This window comes from Dipodomys merriami, unplaced genomic scaffold (genome assembly GCF_024711535.1).
Source record: "Dipodomys merriami isolate MVZ:Mamm:240054 unplaced genomic scaffold, mDipMer1.0.p SCAF_217, whole genome shotgun sequence".
Classification (NCBI taxonomy): domain Eukaryota; kingdom Metazoa; phylum Chordata; class Mammalia; order Rodentia; family Heteromyidae; genus Dipodomys; species Dipodomys merriami.
This window is the reverse complement of record NW_027203571.1, coordinates 435,628-442,309: the sequence shown is the minus strand read 5'-3', so window position 1 is coordinate 442,309 and position 6,682 is coordinate 435,628.

Genomic DNA, 6,682 nt, shown 5'->3' with positions numbered 1-6,682 from the left:
CCTGCAGATAGCAGACCAGAGGCTACCCAGGAACCCACACTCCAGCGTGAGTACAAAACTAACATCCTCACTCCTTCTCATAGGGAGCCGAGGAGGGAAGGACACCCCTCCCCCCAACACCGGAGATATCCACCTTTGATGTAGACAAAAGCCTGGCTAAGTAGCTAGATCCAACTCAGTTTTGATGAAAACAAGAGTCAGTTAGCGAGTCACAAGTACCTACCCTGACCTGCCATTCTCAACTCCACCCATGGGAAAGTCACCACAACAAGGCAGGGAAAGCTACACCCACGAAGGAGTGGCTTTCTTCACTGGGTAAACAGAGCTAGAGGCTGCCCCTCCATACAACAGCCCTGACAATCAATTGAAACTCAGTAAACATAAACCATAAACCCTGAGAATGGCTCCAGGCTGGGCTCTGTGAATGTCTCAGAAGCTAGCCCCTCAGGGAAAAGCTACTGTTTGCTGAAAGGCCTCAACTTTAGAACCCAGCCTTATCACAGCAACTCCAAACTAGAGGAAACTGCCACCTCCCTCTTTTGTGATACTCATAGCAGATCTCCTTCCCACTGAACTAGCCTGGGAGGCGATCACAAACTTCTGGGTAAACCAACAGAATTTTTTCTACCTGCCCAAACAAACTGACTTAAGAAACCAATCAAGCCACAGAAAACCAAACACCACAAGCAAACCAGAGACTCCACCAAGAGACTAGTTACTGATACAAGGGAAATACAGGATCTTCCCATCAACCCCCGAAAAACAAAATCAAAGAAGTTTTTTTTTTGTATCTTTTTAAATTTTTATTTTTTAATTATAAAAATTGTTTTCATTAATCTTTTTTCTTCCTCTTATAACTTTTATTTTAGGTGTGTGTGTGTGTGTGTGTGTGTGTGTGTGTGTGTGTGCTTTTTAAAAAAATGTTTACTGACCTGTTGGTCTTTTTTGTTCTTTCTTTCTCATTCATTTTACTTTTTCATCTTTGTTCTTTTTGCATGAATTATTTGTTATTCTGTTCACCTCCTATATACCTGTCATTAATTATAAGACCTTATCCCCAATTGTGTTCATTCTTAATCCAAAAATATATTACTCAATTCAAAACCTCTTAGGATTAAATTCCTTAATAGCAGTATTATATATTTATACCTATAAATTATTTGAAGTATTTTTATTTTTTAGTTTTTCAGGTCTCATTCTATCCCTCCCCTCCTCTCATCACCGTTCATCTCTCAATTTTACTTCTTTAAATTTTTATTACTTTTAAGAGTTTCGCTTTTTAAATTTAAATATTTGTCTTTCCATTTTTTCTTGTCTCTTTTTAAAAATTTTTTTCTTCTTTCTTTTCTATCATGCTTTCCAATCCATTTCCCTCTGTGAGATTAGGACTTGGTTAATTTCACTCTCCTTTTACCTTTCCACATCCCTCTAACCCTGTTTTCCCCACCTTTCTCCCTAAACCTAATAATTTCTGGTTTGTCAAATTATTCTTTGGTATTCTTAGCCCATTAAAACATAGTTATTTAATGCTGAATGGACTGTGTCTGTTGAACTACATTGTATCTTCAGACATTTGACTATTCAATTACAGGACTTTGGTTGATGCTTGCCTTAAAATGGTATTCTAGCACAAAACTGGCATTACTTTCATCCCAAATGGGCAGAACAAGGAAGAAAAACACAAGGAAAATGGTAAGTCTGGGTATCTCAATTCCCTCTCAAGATAATCAGCTGACAGAACAGATAATGAATAATCCAGACGAGAGTTCCCAAAAAGCTCTACAAACACTACTGGTAAACATGGTGAATGAAAAGACTGAAACCCTGCAAAGGACTCAGTGTGAACCTGTTATGGAGAGAGAGGAGGCAAACCAAAGATCAAAACAGGAAGCTCATGGGCTTGAGAAAGCTACTCAAAGATTGATACTGGAATTGCGTGAGCAGGTTGAGAATACTCAAAGAGAAATAAAGGAATTGTGTGAGCAGGCTGAAATCAGTCAAAGAGAACTACAGAAGTTACATGAACGTGAGAAATCTAATCAAAGAGTAATACAAGAATTGCAACAGCTGGATGAGCATAGACAAAGATCAATAGAGCCATTCATGGAATCCATAAGCAGTCACCTGAAAGGAGTCAGGGAGACCACAGTGGGAATGTTTAATGGAGCCCAACAGAAGGAATGGAAGTCCAAGGAAACCATAACCTATCAACTAAGTGATTTGAGAGTAAACACTGAACACCAAATTAAGGAAGTAAAGAATTTCATTCAAGATCTAAAACAAAGCTCCAACAAAGAATTTGAAGCCATAACAGCCGACCAATTAAAAAGAAAAGAAATGAAAAATAAAGTAGAAAGTCTTGACAGTAGGTTAGACTATGCACAAGATTGAATCTCTGGCATTGAAGACAGCCTAGGTATTATAGAGAAAGAACATACAACTATCCAAGACAAATTCAAGAAATATGATAGATCTATTCAACACTTGGAAGACGCCATCAGAAGGCTTATCTGAGGGAAATGGGTGTAGAGGAGCACATAGAGACAGAAGGTAATGGTCTAGAAAATTTGTTCAACAGGATCCCAGCAGAGAACTTCCCAACACGCAAAAAGATAGGCATATTCAGATACAAGAAGCTTTTAGAACTCTAAATAGACCAGACAAGAACAGGACTTCCCATCGTCCAATTAATTATAAGCCACACAGGATCAATTCAGACCAAAGAAAAGATCCTTAAAGCTGTCAAGGAGAAAAGATCAGTCACCTATAAAGGAAAACCAATTAGAATCACCTAATATTTCTCAAAAGAGACAATTAAAGCAAGAAGAGCCTGGAATGGTGTATGCCATGCTCTAAAGACAAACAACTACCAACCAAGAATAGTGTACCGAGCTAAACTCTCCTTCATAATTGAAAGTCTAATAAAAATCTTCCATAGCAAAGAAAAACAAACAATAAATCTCCACCAAATCAGCTCTACAAAAGATACTTAAAGATGTCCTAAACCTAGAAAACCAACATGATCACAATAAAGGCCAAGAAACCACATACAAACAGAATCCAAGAACCATAGAAAGAATCCAGTAGGCGCAGCACCTAAGAAGGTGGATAAAATGGCAGGAGCACCCAAATACCTCTCAGTCCTGTCTCTCAATATTAGGGGATGTAACTCTCCAATTAAGTGACATAGACTGTCTACTTGGTTTAAAATGCAAGATTCTTCTATCTTCTACCTTCAGGAATCACAACTTGCCCATAAAAATCAAACACATTTTGAAAGTGAAAGGCTGGAACAAAATCTACCAAGAAAAAGGCCTCCCAAAACAGGCAGGAGTTGCAATCCTAATATCAAATAAAGTAGACTTCAAATTAACATTATTGAGAGGAGATAAAGAAGGTTACTACATACTAATTAAGGGATATCTCTTTCACCCAAATTTATCTAAGAAATATTACTTTAAATCTCACATAGATCAAACGACATTAATTGTTGGGGACTTTAACAAACCACTATCCCCACTAAATAGATCAAGTCGGCAAAAACTCAACAGAGAAATCCCAGATCAGCAGGACATGGAACATTTTCCAAATCAAACTTGTCAAAATTCAGAAACATTGAATTCATATCTTGCATTCTATCAGACCAAAAGGAAATAAAATTAGAACTCAACACAAAAAGCCACCAAAGAAAGTCCAGTAAAAGATGGAGGCTGAAAAACACACTGTTCAACACCAGTGGGTCATGGAAGAGCTTAGAATCGAAGTTCAAATGTTCTTATTATTCAACAAAAACTAGCACAGAGATTTTCTGCTCCTCTGGGACACAGAAAAGGCATGATTCAGAAGCAAGTTTATAGCTCTGAGTTCCTATATTAACAAATTGGAGAGACATGGAACCAACAATTTAATGAGATCTGACACTCCTTGAAAAAGAGAATCAAGATAAACCCCAAACCAGTTGATGGAAAGAAAGAATTAAAATTCAATCAGAATTAAATGAATTAGAATCCAAAAAAAAAAAATGAAGAATCAACAAAATGAGAAGGTTCTTCAAAAAAATTAACAAAATTGACAGACCCTTAAAAAAGAAAAAGAAGAGAACACACTGAAATTAATAACTCAGAGATGAGAATAGAAACATCACTACAAAAACAACCAAGATTCAGAACATTATAAAGGAATACTACTCAAAATTTTATGCTAATATGTTTGAGAACTTGACAGAAATGGACATTTTCCTGGCAAATATTGACATGCAGAAACTAAAATGAGTTAAACCATCTTAGCAGGCCCATATCAAGCATTGAAATAGAAAGAGCAATAAGAGAACTCCCATCTAAGAAAAACCCAGGAATAGATGGTTATACAGCAGAATTCTACAAGGCCTTCAAAGCAGAGCTCACACCAATACTCCTCCAACTCTTCAATGAAATTGAAAGAGAAAGTTCACTACCGAACTCTTTCCATGAAGCCATCATAACCCTCATCTCCTCAAAGAAAGAGCACTATAGACCCATTTCTTTGAGGAACATTGATGCAAATCCTCTCACCAAAATTTTGGCTAATCAACTTCAACAATTCATCCAAAAAATCATACACCATGAGCAAACAGGATTCATTTCAGGGATGCAAAGCTGCTTCAATATGCACAAATCAATTAACATAATTCATCACATCAACAATAGCAAGGATAAGAACCACATGGTTATCTCAATAGTTCCAGAAAAAGCCTTTGACAAGATCCAACACCCCTTTATGGTGAAGGTCCTAGAAAATTAGGAATTTATGGAACATTCCTCAATACAATAAAGGTTGTGTATAACAAAACTACAGAAAGCATTATACTCAATGGTGAAAATCTAAAGCTATTCCCTCTAAACTCTGGAACGAGACAAGGAGGCCCACTCTCTCTACTGCTCTTCAATGCAAACATAAAGAGGAACCCAATAGGGGAAGAAGAAGTATAACTTTCCCTCTTTGAAGATGATATGATCTTGTATTTAAAGACCCCGCTCCCAAGTTACTCAAGGTTACTCAAAACTTGGGCAAACTAGAAGGGTATGAAATTAACCCTCAAAAATCAATGGCTTTTCTGTATGAAAACAATGAGAAAATTGTGGCTGAAATTAGGAAAGCAACTCCATTCGTAGTAGCCCCACAAAAAATAAAATACTTAGGAATTAACTTAATCAAAGGAGTGAAGGACTTCTATGATGAAAACTTTAAATACCTGAAAAAGGAAATCAAAACAAACTTAGAAAGTGGAAAAACTCCCATGTTCCTAGATTGGAAAGATCAAATCGTGATAATGGCAATACTTTCCAACGCTATCTACAAATTGAATGTGATACCTATCAATATTCCAACCTCATTCTTCAAGGACATAGGAAAGACAATCCAAAAATTCATATGGAGCAATAAAAGACCCTGAATAGCAAAAACGATACTTAACAGAAAGAACAGTGTTGGAGGAAAATCAGTACCAAATTTCAAACTCTTCTACAAAGCCATAGTAAGCAAAACAGCTTGGTACTGGCACAAGAACAGACATCAGGACAAATGGAATAGAATTGAAATGATCCTAAAAACCTACAGCCATCTAATATTTGATAAGGGAGCTGAAAAAAATAGAATGGAAGAAAGACAGCCTCTTCAGTAAATGGTGCTCTCAAAATTGGTTAACTACTTGTAGAAAAATAAATCTAGATCCTTATATATCACCCTATAGCAGAATCAACTCCAAATGGATCAAAGACCTCACAATATGAAGACACTCTGAAAACATTACAGGATGGAATAGGAGAAACCCTAGATCTCCTTGGTACAGGCCGAAAATTGCTTAATAGAGACCCAGAAACACAACAAATCATAGAAAGGTTGACAAATGGAACTGCATGAAATTGCAGAGCTTCTATATGGCAAAGGACATAGCTAGCAAGATCCATAGAAAGTCCACAAATTGGGAGAAGATCTTCACTAGCCATGCAATGGACAAGGGTCTCATATCTAAAATATATCTGGAACTCCAAAAAATTAAATCCCCCAAAAACAAATCCTCAAAGAATCAACAGCCCAATAAATAAGTCTGCTAAAGGCTTAAAGAGAAACTACTCTGAAGAGGAAGGAAAGATGGCCAATAGACACATGAAGAAATGCTCAACCTCCCTAGCTATAAAAAATGCAAATCAAAACAACATTGAGATACCACCTCACACCAGTTAGAATGGCTATAATCAAGAACTGTAATAACAACAGATGCAGGAGGAGATGTGGATAGGGGAACCCTACTGCATTGTTGGTGGTAGTGTAAACTTGTTCAACCACTTTGGAAAGGGGTATGGAGGTTCCTCAAAAGACTTCATATGGAGCTCCCCTATGACCCAGCAATCACACTTTTGGGCATTTACGCAAATGATCACAAAGAAGACCACACTAATGCTCTCAGCACAACTATGTTTATGGCAACATTATTTACCATAGCTAAGCTTGGAACCAACCCACATTCCCCTCAGTAGATGAATGGATCAATAAATTGTGGTATATATACACAATGGAATTTTTTGCCTCCATCAGAAAGAATGACATTGCCCCATTGTTAGGAAAATGAAAGTCTTGGAAAATTATATTAAGTGAAGTAATCCAGGGCCAAGTACACATTGGCCCCATGGTTTCCCTTATTGGT